Here is a 14,475-nt window from a genome sequence, read left to right on the forward strand (position 1 = left end):
ATCACCCTGCCTGCCTGTCCTACTTTTTTATAAATCACCCTGCCTGCCTGTCCCATTTTAATTCTAAATCACCCTGCCTGCCTGTCCTACTTTATTCTGAAATCACCCTGACTGCATGTCCTACTGCACACTTACATCACTCTATCACTCTGCCTGTCCTATTGTACTTCAACTTTTCAGCTTGTTCCTACTGCACTTCTACATCATTCTGCCTGGCTGCCTGTCCTACTCCACTTCTACATCGTCCTACCTGTCCTACTCCACTTCTACATCATCCTACCTGTCCTACTCCACTTCTACATTGTCCTACCTGTCCTACACCCCTTCTACACTGTCCTACGTGTCCTACTCTACTTCTACATTACCCTACCTGTCCTACTCCACTTCTACATCATCCTACCTGTCCTACTCCACTTCTACATCACCCTACTTGTCCTACTTCACTTCTACATCACCCTGCCTGTCCTACTCCACATTTACATGATCCTACCTGACTGCCCTACCTCACACTTGCATCAACATACCTGCTTATTTTACTGACCTACTACATCAACCTGCTTGCTTGTCTACTTCACTCCTACTGCTACTGTAACCCTCAATTGTCCTTCCTGTGTGCCCATCCTGATGCACCCTTTCTTCATCTAGCTTTCTAAAGCTGTTGCACCCCTCCATCATCCTTCCTTCTTGCCTGCCTTGCTGCACCCCTCTGTTGTTCTTCCTGTTTGCCTTTACTGCTGCCCTCCTCCCTCATACTGCCTGCATGCCCATCCTGCTGTACCACTTCATAACCCTACCTGCTTGCTTGCCCTCATGTATAGCTGCATTACCTGGCCTGCTGCACATCTTCATTGTTCTGCCTGTCTGAAAACATGTGGGTCCATGAAGCCTACACGCCAGCCTTTTTTGGTAACCCAACATCATACATAGTCACCCCTTGCTTTGGGTCTAGCATAGACAGCTTCAGGACAAAAGACATCTTCTGAGTCTTTGAATAAAAGTCAGAAGAAACTGGAAGAGGGTCATGATTTGAACTCCATGTTGTATCCTTCCTTGCGATGTTCCAGGACAGAGTTATAGGTGGTCTGTCTTGCACTGCATTCAAAAAATCTTTAACAATGGCATGTTATTTTGGAGTGTGGCTACCTTTCTTTTTTCTACTAGTGCATTTGAGTCGAAGAACGAATCACTGGTGAGCCAGCAACCAGCTCCTGAAGAAGCACAGTTGTAACCATTCCTAGGATATTTTTTACATAGTTGGTTTTTGACTGAAGTGGTGTTAGTAAGAGCTTTTTCCTAAATCCTCATGTTTTTAAATTCCTGTAGGCTTGAGGAGAAAAGGATGTTTTGATCTTCAACTTCTTTGTAAAAAAACAAAAAAATAAATAAAATGTTGTCTTGTCCAAAGTTCTTTAATAATATTCAATCCTGGACCAAACAAATGTCTGCTCAAATAGAAACAACACAATTAGGCTGATTCATTAAAGGAGTTGAGAATGTTCACTCTAAAAAGATTCACTTTGATTATCTAATCACTGGAAAAGCACATTTGTGTTTTTTTTTCATCTGCACATGATTGAATAATTGAAACAAATCTCCTTTTCTTGAGTGAACATTCTCAACTCATTTAGCAAATCATCATCAATCTGCCTTCAACCAGAAAGCTGACTCAACTGAATGTATGAAACAGCTGAAAGAGCTGTATGCTAAACTAAGTACAGGCGGTCCCCTAGTTACAAACATTCGACTTACAAACAATTCCTACTTACAAACGGAGGGAGACAACAGGAAGCGAGAGGAAATCTACCCCATAGGAAGGGAAATTTACTCCTGTAAGGGTCATAATGAGAAAAAGGTACCTCCACTCAGGCCCAGACTGGGACAAGAAATAGGCCCGGGCATTTTAAACTGGGCAGCCCAACCCCTGGGGGGAGTAGGTCAGAGATGTGGGGCGGGCGTTCCCAGAGGTGGTTGGTGACCAGATATTCACCCCGATACAGCAAGGAGACATCCCCAGACCAGCAAAGAGATGGCCCCAGACCAGCAAAGAGACAGCCCCAGACCAGTAAATAGAGAGCCCCAGACCAGTAACTAGAGAGCCCCATACCTGTAAATAGAGAACCCCATACCTGTAAAGAGAAAGCCATCCCATACCTGTAAAGAGACAGCCACCCCATACCTGTAAAGAGACAGCCACTCCATACCTGTAAAGAGACAGCCACCCCATACCTGTAAATTGACAGCCAGCCCCATACCTGTAAATTGACAGCCAGCCCCATACCTGTAAATTGACAGCCAGCCCCATACCTGTAGATTGACAGCCAGCCCCATACCTGTAAAGAGACAGCCAGCCCCATACCTGTAAAGAGACAGCCGCCCCATACCTGTAAAGAGACAGCCGCCCCATACCTGTAAAGAGACAGCCGCCCAATACCTGTAAAGAGACAGCCGCCCCATATCTGTAAAGAGACAGCTGCCCCATACCTGTAAATTGACAGTCAGCCCCGAACCTGTAAAGAGACAGACGCCCCATACTTGTAAAGCGACAGCAGCCCCATACCTGTAAAGAGACAGCCTCAATCCACTTTCCCCGCCACTACAGAGCGGGACTTTGGATGTTGCACTGGAACATATTAGGGTTTTTTTCAATGCACTCACCCTCCTCCCTGTGCAGCCATCATAGTGTCCCGGCCGGTGTTAGGAGAGAGGCCGTTGTCTCCTTGAGTGCAGCTATACCTCCAGCGCGGCCAGCACGCGAGGTGTCTGTCCCCTGCAGGCGCTTCCTGCATGTCACAGGAGCTTTCTCTCCTGCCTCCTTCTGCACCTCGTAAGTGTGCTGATGCCGGCCCTGCTTTAGGAATGCTCATATAGCGGGAGGTGAGCGGCGGCTGCGGTCTGTGTTAATCCCGACCAGACCGTGGTCGCCGCTTACCTCCGCTGTATGGCCCAGTCATCAAGAGGCTGCTCTTCCTAAAACATGCAGCCCAGGGACGGCGGCCCACCAGGCAAACGCCCGGGGTGCCCTATGGCCAGTCTGGGCCTGCCTCCACTGATGCTTTATCACAAATCACTGGAAAAGCACATTTGTGTTTTTTTTATCTGCACATGATTGAATAATTGAAATAAATCTCCTTTTCTTGAGTGAACATTCTCAACTCATTTAGCAAATCATCATCAATCTGCCTTCAACCAGAAAGCTGACTCAACTGAATGTATGAAACAGCTGAAAGAGCTGTATGCTAAACTAAGTACAGGCGGTCCCCTAGTTACAAACATTCAACTTACAAACAATTCCTACTTACGAGCGGAGAGAGACAACAGGAAGTGAGAGGAAATCTACCCCATAGGAAGGGAAATTCACTCCTGTAAGGGTCATTATGAGAAAAAGGTAACTCCACTCAGGCCCGGACTGGGACAAGAAATAGGCCCGGGCATTTTAAACTGGGAAGCCCAATCCCTGGGGGGAGTAGGTCGGAGATGTGGGGCGGGCGTTCGCAGGAGTGGTTGGTGACCAGATATTCATCCCGAGAGACATCCCGATACCGCAAGGAGACATCCCCAGACCAGCAAAGAGATGGCCCTAGACCAGCAAAGAGATGGCCCCAGACCAGTAAATAGAGACCCCCAGACCAGTAAATAGAGAGCCCCAGACCAGTAACTAGAGAGCTCCATACCTGTACATAGAAAGCCCCATACCTGTAAATAGAGAGCCCCCCTTTTTGGAGGGCCCTGATCTCGATACTTTTGATCATTTTTTTTGTTTCTTTTGACCTTTGTCCTTGATGATCAGAGCCTGAGATTCATCATCTTCTGATTAAAGAAATTAAGAGTACTTTTTTGCTTGAAGGACCACTTCATAGCTTAAATAGTATTTTTGCTTTCATTCACCTAATGCAGGGGTGTCCAAACTTTTTTCAAAGAGGGCCAGATTTGATGAAGTGAACATGTGTGAGGGCTGACCATTTTGACTGACATTCTTTGAAACATTAAAATTTGGTCTAAGTCTGTTCATCCGAGCACTAATACACTGCCCAACAAGAATTCTCTTGCCTTTGTGACTGTGTGTGGTGAACAGATGAGCTTCGGCGTGTTATTTCGATATATATATATCTTTTGTGGCCCCCAACGAATTCCGGAGCGCCACTCAGGACTAAGTATGAGCTTAGGCATGTTATTTGGATATACCGTATTTATCGGCGTATAACATGCACAGGCGTATAACACACACCTTCACTTTAGGAGGGAAGTTTCAGGAAAAAAATTTAAATAAAGAACTGTGAAGCAAAATAAGGGTCAGTGCCCATCAATGCAGCCTAATCATTGCCCATCTGCAGCCTCAGCATTGCCGTGAATGCAGCCTTACCATTGCAATCAATGCACCCTCACCATTGCCTTAAATGTAGCCTCACCATTGCCATGGATGCAGCCATGGAAGTTTAGGACAGAATCAATGCCATGGAAGTTTAGGACAGAATCAATAAACTATGTACAGTCACTCTGAGCTGTTTACAGCTCAGACAAAAACTAAATTGACATTATAGCCCCATATTTTAGGAACAGGGGGCTACACATCACGTCCGGTCAGGATAACAGAACCACTTTGCCAACGCCATATTGCTATATGGCGGGTGGCAAGTGGTTAAAGTGGGAGTAAACTCCCATGTATGAATTTCACCTATAGGTAGGCCTATAACAGGGCTTACCTAGAGGTACTGTAAATATCTCCTAAACGTGCACAGTTTAGGAGATATTTAGTGGACATGCAGCCAGTGACCTCACCGGCGCATGCGCTCTGAAGGAACGGCCACCCGGGCCATTCCTTCAGTCATTTCGGCTCCAGCCACTCACAAAGCCAGAGTCCGCGAACCCGGAAGGAAGACCGGGTGAAGATGGAAGAGCCTTCAGCTGTGATAATGCACTGCTGGAAGGCTTCGTTTTCAGAGAAGTTTCACGTAATGGGCTACTAGTATGCGATGCATACTAGCCCATTATGACATGACCTTTCCATTTAAAATAAGACAACCAGCAGTTTACTACAGCTTTAAAATGACATTGGGATCTGTTAATTGGAATGGAATCCCAGTTGTATCAAATTGATTGCATTACAAATTATGTATGATTTTTGCCAAACAAAAACCACATTCACAGAATTTTGTTTGAGAATAAGTTAACATTTTTTCATCACCAAGCTCAAAAACAAACATTGATTAGACCCTGCTAACCAACAGAAAGTGGAACTTTCAAAAAAGAAAAATGTTCGAACAAACTTCCACTGTTATATAGCCAGCTTGAAGCAGAAGTAAATCTATTTTTCCCAAAACAGTTACAATCAAGGCATTCTGTCTATGATAACTGTTACGTTTGTTTGTGCTCTCAACTGAACTGTCAAGCCATGAAATGGCTGCTGTCATAACTGTTCACAGGTTCAGCACAATGGTAACTGCAGTTCAAATAGAGGCCAAGATGGCAGTTTCCTTGACTAAAGGATAGCAGGGTTAAGTTCCGCTTGAACTGTTTCTCAAAACGGTTACATTCAAGGCTTGCCACGAATGATAACTGTCACAGTTGCTTCTTATCTCAGTTGAACTGTCAGGCCATCCAATGGCTGTTGATCAAACAGGCTAAGATGGCAGCTTTCTTGGATGTAAAGGACAGGAGGGTTTAGTTCCGCTTTAAAAGTAGTTATCTTTCTATTTCATCCCCATTCAGGCTTTGTGTGGTCCAAGACTTAGGTTTTTTGGAGAGGTCATGGGAAAGTATCCAATGACGTTCTCCAAGAGGTAAGCGGTAATATGCTCTCTATATCAATGCTTCAAACTTATTCGATTAAATTTGACTCTAATCTGATAAAATATATTTAAACCCTCACCTTGTAAAACAGCCCATTCAGGTTTCCCTGGTTCACACTGCCGCGACAAGTCACGCACCATGAACAGCAATGTAACCTTTCTAATCGGTGAGACTCAAGTCGAAGAAAAAGGTTCCTGCACTACTTTTGGTGCGACTTCAACACTACTTGCGTTGACGTTTGTTAAAGAAGTTGTATGCAAGCTGCGATGAAGTCATGCAGGAATGTTGGATTCAAAGTCGCGGCAGTGTGAACTGGGGTAGATAAAGAAATGAAAAGCAACATATCTATGTATACACATAAATACCTTTTTTTCCCCCTTTTTATAATTGATAACATACCCTCTGAGTTGCTGGGTCCACGTGCTTGCTGATGCCATTTTGCTTGTATGCTGTTGGTTTATTATGGTACTTACTGGCTGATGGGTGACCTCTATTGGATGTTGGCATTTTTGGGGACCATTTTACATTTATGACCCTTTGATATAATTGGATCTGGATGGTAGAAAAAGTTTTGTGCCCATATGCTGTGGTGGTCACACTTATCCAAAGTGATTGTAAACTTGTAAAGTCTTGTTTTTTCTGTAAAGGTGAACTTACCCTTTAACATTGACGATGACCATTGGTCCCCCATTTTTAACATTTCTTGCATCAACTAAACCAGGGGTCTCAAAACTTTCTAAACAAAGGGCCAGTTTACTGTCCTTCAGACTTTAGGGACTGTGGCCATTGGGAGTATAAATTATTTTGGCGTCAGTGGGAGTAAAACAATGCATCTTTGGTATTAGGTGGAGGAATAGTGCCCTGTCATTGGTTTCAGTTGGAGGAATAGTGTCCCATCATTGGTGTCAGCGGGGGGAATAGTGTCTCTGTCTCATCATTGGTGCCGGCAGGAGGAATAGTGTCCCATCATTGGTGTCTGCGTGAGGAATAGCGTCCCATCATTGGTGTTGGCGGGAGGAATAGTGTCCCATCATTGGTGTCGGCGGGAGGAATAGTATCCCATCATTGGTGTCTGCGTGAGGAATAGCGTCCCATCATTGGTGTTGGCGGGAGGAATAGTATCCCATCATTGGTGTCGGCGGGAGGAATAGTGCCGCATCATTGGTGTCGGCAGGAGGAATAGTGCCCCATCATTGGTGTTGGCAGCGCGAGAGGAATAGTCCCCCATCATTGGTGTTGGAGGGAGGAATAGTGCCCCATCATTGGTGTCGGCAGGAGGAATAGTGCTCCATCATTGGTGTTGGTGGGAGGAATAGTGGAAGTTCCGGGTGAGAGGTAATTTATGGGGAAGAAGAGAGAAGAAGTTGGAGCTGGAAGCAGAGAAGGGTGAAGAATAGATTATATAAATGTCTGCGATTAAAGAGGAAGCAGTGGAGACATGTGGGGGTTGATCAGCCATCCATGGAGCAGGTTGGGATGATTATGAAAAGGGACATGAAGACATTTCTCTACCCATCAATGCAAGTTATTAAAGTGGTTGTAAAGTCTAATCAATTTTTACGCTTTCCATGCATTAGGGTTCTGGGCACCAGTCCTCAGGAGGGACATACTGGAAATGGAGTGAGTACAAAGAAGGGCAACAAAGCTAATAAAGGGTCTGGAGGATCTTAGTTATGAGGAAAGGTTGTGAGCACTGAACTTATTCTCTCTGGAGAAGAGACGCTTGAGAGGGGATATGATTTCAATTTACAAATACTGTACTGGTGACCCCACAATAGGGATAAAACTTTTTCGCAGAAGAGAGTTTAATAAGACTCGTGGCCACTCATTACAATTAGAAGAAAAGAGGTTTAACCTTAAACTACGTAGAGGGTTCTTTACTGTAAGAGCAGCAAGGATGTGGAATTCCCTTCCACAGGCGGTGGTCTCAGCGGGGAGCATTGATAGCTTCAAGAAACTATTAGATAATCACCTGAATGACCGCAATATACAGGGATATGTAATGTAATACTGACACATAATCACACATAGGTTGGACTTGATGGACTTGTGTCTTTTTTCAACCTCACCTATTATGTAACTATGTAGGGTAAAAAATGTTTAGGTGACAGCCCCCCTTTACTTACCTGAGCCCTTTATTCAATCCAGCGCTGTGCACGTCTGCTGATCTTCTCTCCCCTCACTTCTGGGTCTCGCTGGCTTTGCTGGGGCACTGGGAGCCATTGGCTTACAGTGCTGTCAATCAAAGGCACTGACGAGGGAGCAGGGAGCGAGGCTGAGTCCTGCTGTCTTTGTCAATGGATGCATGGGGAAAGAAGGACAACTGGAGGAATTCACCTTCTGAATACATCAGTTTCAGTCCCCGATGGGACCAAATCATTTTTGACCATACTTATTGTAAGGTCACACAAATCCAGGTTAGAGCAGATCTGGTGGATGGGGAGCACATTGATTACTGGATTATGAGCACACATGGGGATTTAAAAAGAAGACACATTTGTGAAGAAAGTTGCAGTTATTTGGACTGCACATTATTTGGACTGCACATATTTAATAGTAGACTATTTAGGACTTTATTTGTTTAGTGTTTTTTTTTTTATATATTGATAGATTTGTGGTTTGAAGTCATAATTGTGTGGATATATATTTATATATATTATATGTTTTATTATTTTTTTTTTTGGATATTATATTTTATTGATGAATGATATAAGATATTAATGTAGGAAAGCACAGCACAATATGGGTGTTTTAGTACACATATCTGGGAATGTGTTAGGTGCTAGCAGCTTACATATAAAGTTTAGTACAAATAGCAGCTCACTAATACACAGTGGGGGGAATAGTGCCCCATCATTGGTTTCAGTGGTAAGAATAGTGCCCTGTCAGTGGGAGGAATAGTGCCCCATCATTTGTGTCAGTGGGAAGAATAGTGCCCCATCATTGGTGTCAGTTGGGAAGAATAGTGCCCCGTCATTGGTGTCAGTGGGAAGAATAGTGCTAATAAAAAGAGATGCCAACTCAGGGAGCTGGGCCTAGACAATCCCCAAAAGGAACCTCGTACAGATAGCCCAATTAATGCTGCTGTGGAAAGATATGACCCATTGCTGATTTTGTCACACCTTAAAACCTCAATGGGTGAATTGGGCACCTCACCACAGTGCTGACATAGCCCACCACAGAAGCTGCCCTCCCATGTGAACCCGCTAATAAAGATCAGTCATAGTCAGGGAGGGAATGCATGGAATAAAGCAATGCAGGAAGTGACAGGCCCCTAGAGATTGAGCCGGGAGAGCATGCATCGGCTACACTGGGTAAATCAAGCATTGATAGTCCATCTTCTAGACAGGACAAGATGCCGAAACTTGTGAAAAGAGTTTCAAGATTAATCTGTGTATGGGAGCCTCCGAACAACCAGCAGGTGATTAATCATCGGGGCATGTTATACATCCTCATAAGGTGCATGTGAGAACTGGTAGGCTGCTGACAAGTATTGGGTCACACTGTTGGATCCACAGGGAGGGTCTCAGATCATATGGGTACCTCTCCACCTGTACATACATCTGCTAGCATGTAGCTGTATAGTCAGGGGTAATGTGACATGTAGTACTCATAGCCCTCCGTGATGCCATCCTCAGATTAGCTGGTGGAGATATCCTTAGCCGTTTCTCACATCATGGGGATAGTCCGCAGTGCATCTATGTCATCCAAGATATCCTAACCATGCTGAGGATATATAAACGTGGTAACGGCTTCATACTCCATGCACTGAGTTCGATGCGGAACAAACATTAGCATCCAGCGTGGTATCCTAATGGGAGTCAGCTGTGCTGAAGGACCTGTGGAAGGACTGTCTGTAGGGGGCTCGTCCCTGTGTAAACGTTGTCTACATGTTTCATTCCGCCCACCGGCTAGTGTCCTGTCAATGGGAGGAATAGTGCCCCATCATTGGCGTCAGTGAGAAGAATAGTGCCTCATCATTGGTGTCAGTGTGTCAGAAACCATGAAATCAGGCCAAGACAGAAGTACAGTTAAATCACACTTGTTTAATAATAAAAGTAAAAAGAACAAACGTAGTCAAAACATAGCCAAAGTTCAGTAACCGGAACGGATAGTCAGCCAAGCCAGAAGTCAGGGATCAATGTTGTGGAACAGCAAGCAGGATCTGGAGCCAGAAGGGATGTCAGCAAGACAAGTCTTGAACAGGATCGCAGGAGATAGTTTCTGTGATGTTGACCAAGGCGAAGTCAGAGATCCTCTGGACTGGATGGCTTAAGTAGGCAGGACTGACGAGCCGGATATCATCAACAGCTGAGTAACTGTGGAGCTGGCAATTAGCTGACAGCTGAGTGGCCAGCTCAGAGAAGGAAGGGCTGAGCCCAGCCTTGACACAGTGGGAAGAATAGTGCCCTATCTTAGGAGTAATTTGAAGGAATATTGCCCCATTGCTGATGTTAGTAGCAGGAATATTATCCCATTGTCAATGGAAGGAAAAGTACCCCTAGGGCCACGTAAAGGCAAGCAAAGCGCCGCAGTTTGGAGACCACTTTTTTTTATACTCTCCGTTCTCAGCTGCATAAGGAGCTCAGGGAGGAGAAACAGCAGTACACTGCTCTTTCCAGTAAATGGCTTTGGGGGGGGGTCATGTCAGCAGAAGTTTGATCATTGGAGGAGAGCAGGCTGCCTTCCAGCACAGCTCTGATCTGACCACGCTGTGCTCTACTGCTTAGTGTGGTTAGTTTTTATTAGGAAAGCAGACCAGAGAGGGACTGGAAGGAACACCAGATATTTCACACAAAGCAAGCAATACAACGAGAAGAGGATAAGATACAGCAGTCCTATATCAGGAATATGAAATGATGGGTTTACATATTCTTTAATGTGAAAATTACCACCTAGAATAACTATTGTTTGGTAAACGGGTTTTATGTTGTAGAATAAAAATGTTAATCTAAAGCACTTGCATATAAATACTGACATCAAAGAAAATGTTTGACTTTCATTCATAACATCATTTCCGTGAAACCCATTCAGTTAGTAAAGGAAAATACAGCTATAAATATTCCCAGAAAGAGGCTATTATAGAGTGTTTGGAACGCTGCGTGTGTACAACAATAGAGCATGCTTCACTATACAGGGAGCTCATGAATGGAAATAGATGGAGATGCAGTGTGGATAATAGAAAAGGATTACGTCACGGAAGCAGTTGTCGTGACAACACTGCCTACTCGGGGTGAGTCATGCTTCGTATATTGCTCAGATAACTTGACAAGCCCTTTGTCATCTCGTGTAATGAAAATTTGTTGTGGTTCTGCTTTCCTTGCTAGATATTGAATGTGACAAATGTGATGATAAGACAGAGAGCTTAATCTGTGTAGGAGGATCAGAAAATAGGTTTGGAGGAAGGAATCCCTTCTAAAATGTATCTTATAAGGACTCATCCTATAGTGTGCTGCCGAACACCCACGTATAGTGAATTTGCAAGAAAGGAGCTTCCTCCTGAAATTCCTCTCCAGTAGACATAGCATTGATGAAACGCAAATTAAATTGGATCATCTTAAATGAGAAAATAGTGAGGATTCTAAATGACAAACAACCCCTCTTCGAGAAAATATGGTCCCCATGGCTTACTTACCTACAGGCCCCCCGAGACATAAAGTTATCCACCCTGACGGCCGACCACGGATTCCTGGATGGACCCACCTTTCCCTCTTCTCTCTCCTTTTTTCTTCTACTATAGCTTTATCTCATGTTTACCTCTGGCATCATGCATCCATGATCTTCCAGTTTCCCTTCTTCCTGGTTAACCTAGACTCACCTAGGAATATTGTTGATCATAGGTCCCTCTATAGGGGACAGTTAGGTTAAACAACTGTTGAACAAATCTTACCCGCTGCGGTATCAGGCCACCCAGACTATCTTGCTGTGATGATACTCTAGCTGGGAAGTCTCACAGGGACCAAGTTGTCCTCCAAACACACAAAGTACGGGATGGCTGATAGCATGACTCCACCACAGAGTACAGATAGATTCCGTGTTACTCCAATATCTCAACACTAGACACTGTCCTGCCTCCCGTACTAGTTAACCCAGTGTTTCTCAACTCCAGTCCTCAAGGCGCCCCAACAGGTCATGTTTTCAGGCTTCCCATTATTTTGCACAGGTGATTTGATCAGTTTCACTTCCTTAGTAATTACCACAGCTGTTTCGTCTGCGGGAAATCCTGAAAACATGACCTGTTGGGGCGCCTTGAGGACTGGAGTTGAGAAACACTGAGTTAACCTATGCTGGGGGGGGGCCGCAATAAAGGACCTAACCTGCGAGTCGGGTCCATATTTGTCTGTAATAAGCCTAGCATTCAATTGTTGAATTGTTGTATTGTTTCCATGCTTGGATGCTTGTTTTCATGTTCAACAGAATTTATTTTTCTTACGATACACGTGGAGCAAGCGAGGACTGTTCGCTGCTCTACTGACGGTTCTTTAACCACTTCAGCCCCGGAAGGATTTACCCCCTTCCTGACCAGAGCACTTTTTACAAATTGGCACTGCGTCGCTTTAACTGCTAATTGCGCGGTCATGCAATGCTGTAACCAAACAAAATTTGCGTCCTTTTCTTCCCACAAATAGAGCTTTCTTTTGATGGTATTTGATCACCTCTGCCGTTTTTATTTTTTGCGCTATACACGGAAAAAGACCGAAAATTTTGAAAAAAAATGATATTTTCTACTTTTTGTTCTAAAAAAAATCCAATAAACTCAATTTTAGTCATACATTTAGGCCAAAATGTATTTGGCCACATGTCTTTGGTAAAAAAAATGTCAATAAGTGTATATTTATTGGTTTGCGCAAAAGTTATAGCGCCTACAATCTAGGGTACATTTTCTGGAATTTACACAGCCTTTAATTTATGACTGCCTATGTCGTTTCTTGAGGTGCTAAAATGGCAGGGCAGTACAAAACCCCCACAAATGACCCCATTTTGGAAAGTAGACACCCCAAGGAAATTGCTGAGAGGCATGTTGAGCCCATTGAATATTCATTTTTTTTGTCCCAAGTGATTGAATAATGACAAAAAAAAAAAAAAAAAAAAAAAATTACAAAAAGTTGTCACTAAATGATATATTGCTCACACAGGCCATGGGCATATGTGGAATTGCACCCCAAAATACATTTAGCTGCTTCTCCTGAGTATGGGGATACCACATGTGTGGGACTTTTTGGGAGCCTAGCCGCATACGGGGCCCCGAAAACCAATCACTGCCTTCAGGATTTCTAAGGGCGTACATTTTTGATTTTACTCCTCACTACCTATCACAGTTTTGAAGGCCATAAAATGCCCAGATGGCACAAACCCCCCCCAAATGACCCCATTTTGGAAAGTAGACACCCCAAGCTATTTGCTGAGAGGCATGTTGAGTCCATGGAATATTTTATATTTTGACACAAGTTGCGGGAATGTGACAATTTATTTTTTTTTTTTTTTTTTTTTTGCACAAAGTTGTCACTAAATGATATATTGCTCACACAGGTCATGGGCATATGTGGAATTGCACCCCAAAATACATTCTGCTGCTTCTCCTGAGTATGGGGATACCACATGTGTGGGACTTTTTAGGAGCCTAGCCGCGTACGGGACCCCGAAAACCAATCACCGCCTTCAGGATTTCTAAGGGTGTACATTTTTGATTTCACTCTTCACTGCCTATCACAGTTTCGGAGGTCATGGAATGCCCAGGTGGCACAAACCCCCCCCAAATGACCCCATTTTGGAAAGTAGACACCCCAAGCTATTTGCTGAGAGGCATGGTGAGTATTTTGCAGCTCTCATTTGTTTTTGAAAATGAAGAAAGACAAAAAAAAAAATTTTTTTTTTCTTTTTTTAATTTTCAAAACTTTGTGACAAAAAGTGAGGTCTGCAAAATACTCACTATACCTCTCATCAAATAGCTTGGGGTGTCTACTTTCCAAAATGGGGTCATTTGGGGGGGGTTTGTGCCACCTGGGCATTCCATGGCCTCCGAGACTGTGATAGGCAGTGAAGAGTGAAATCAAAAATTTACGCCCTTAGAAAGCCTGAAGGCGGTGCTTGGTTTTCGGGGTCCCATACGCGGCTAGGCTCCCAAAAAGTCCCACACATGTGGTATCCCCGTACTCAGGAGAAGCAACAGAATGTATTTTGGGGTGTAATTTCACATATTCCCATGGCATGTTTGAGCAATATATCATTTAGTGACAACTTTGTGCAAAAAAAAAAAAAAAAAAAAAAAATTTGTCTCTTTCCCGCAACTTGTGTCACAATATAAAATATTCCATGGACTCGACATGCCTCTCAGCAAATAGCTTGGGGTGTCTACTTTCCAAAATGGGGTCATTTGGGGGGGGGGTTTGAACTGTCCTGGCATTTTATGCACAACATTTAGAAGCTTATGTCACACATCACCCACTCTTCTAACCACTTGAAGACAAAGCCCTTTCTGACACTTTTTGATTACATGAAAAAATTATTTTTTTTTGCAAGAAAATTACTTTGAACCCCCACACATTATATATTTTTTTAAAGCAAATGCCCTACAGATTAAAATGGTGGGTGTTTAATTTTTTTTTTTCACACAGTATTTGCGCAGCGATTTTTCAAACGCATTTTTTGGGGAAAAAACACACTTTTTTACATTTTAATGCACTAAAA

The sequence above is a fragment of the Aquarana catesbeiana genome, linkage group LG03, assembly GCF_042186555.1.
Source record: "Aquarana catesbeiana isolate 2022-GZ linkage group LG03, ASM4218655v1, whole genome shotgun sequence".
In the NCBI taxonomy this organism is placed as follows: Eukaryota; Metazoa; Chordata; class Amphibia; order Anura; family Ranidae; genus Aquarana; species Aquarana catesbeiana.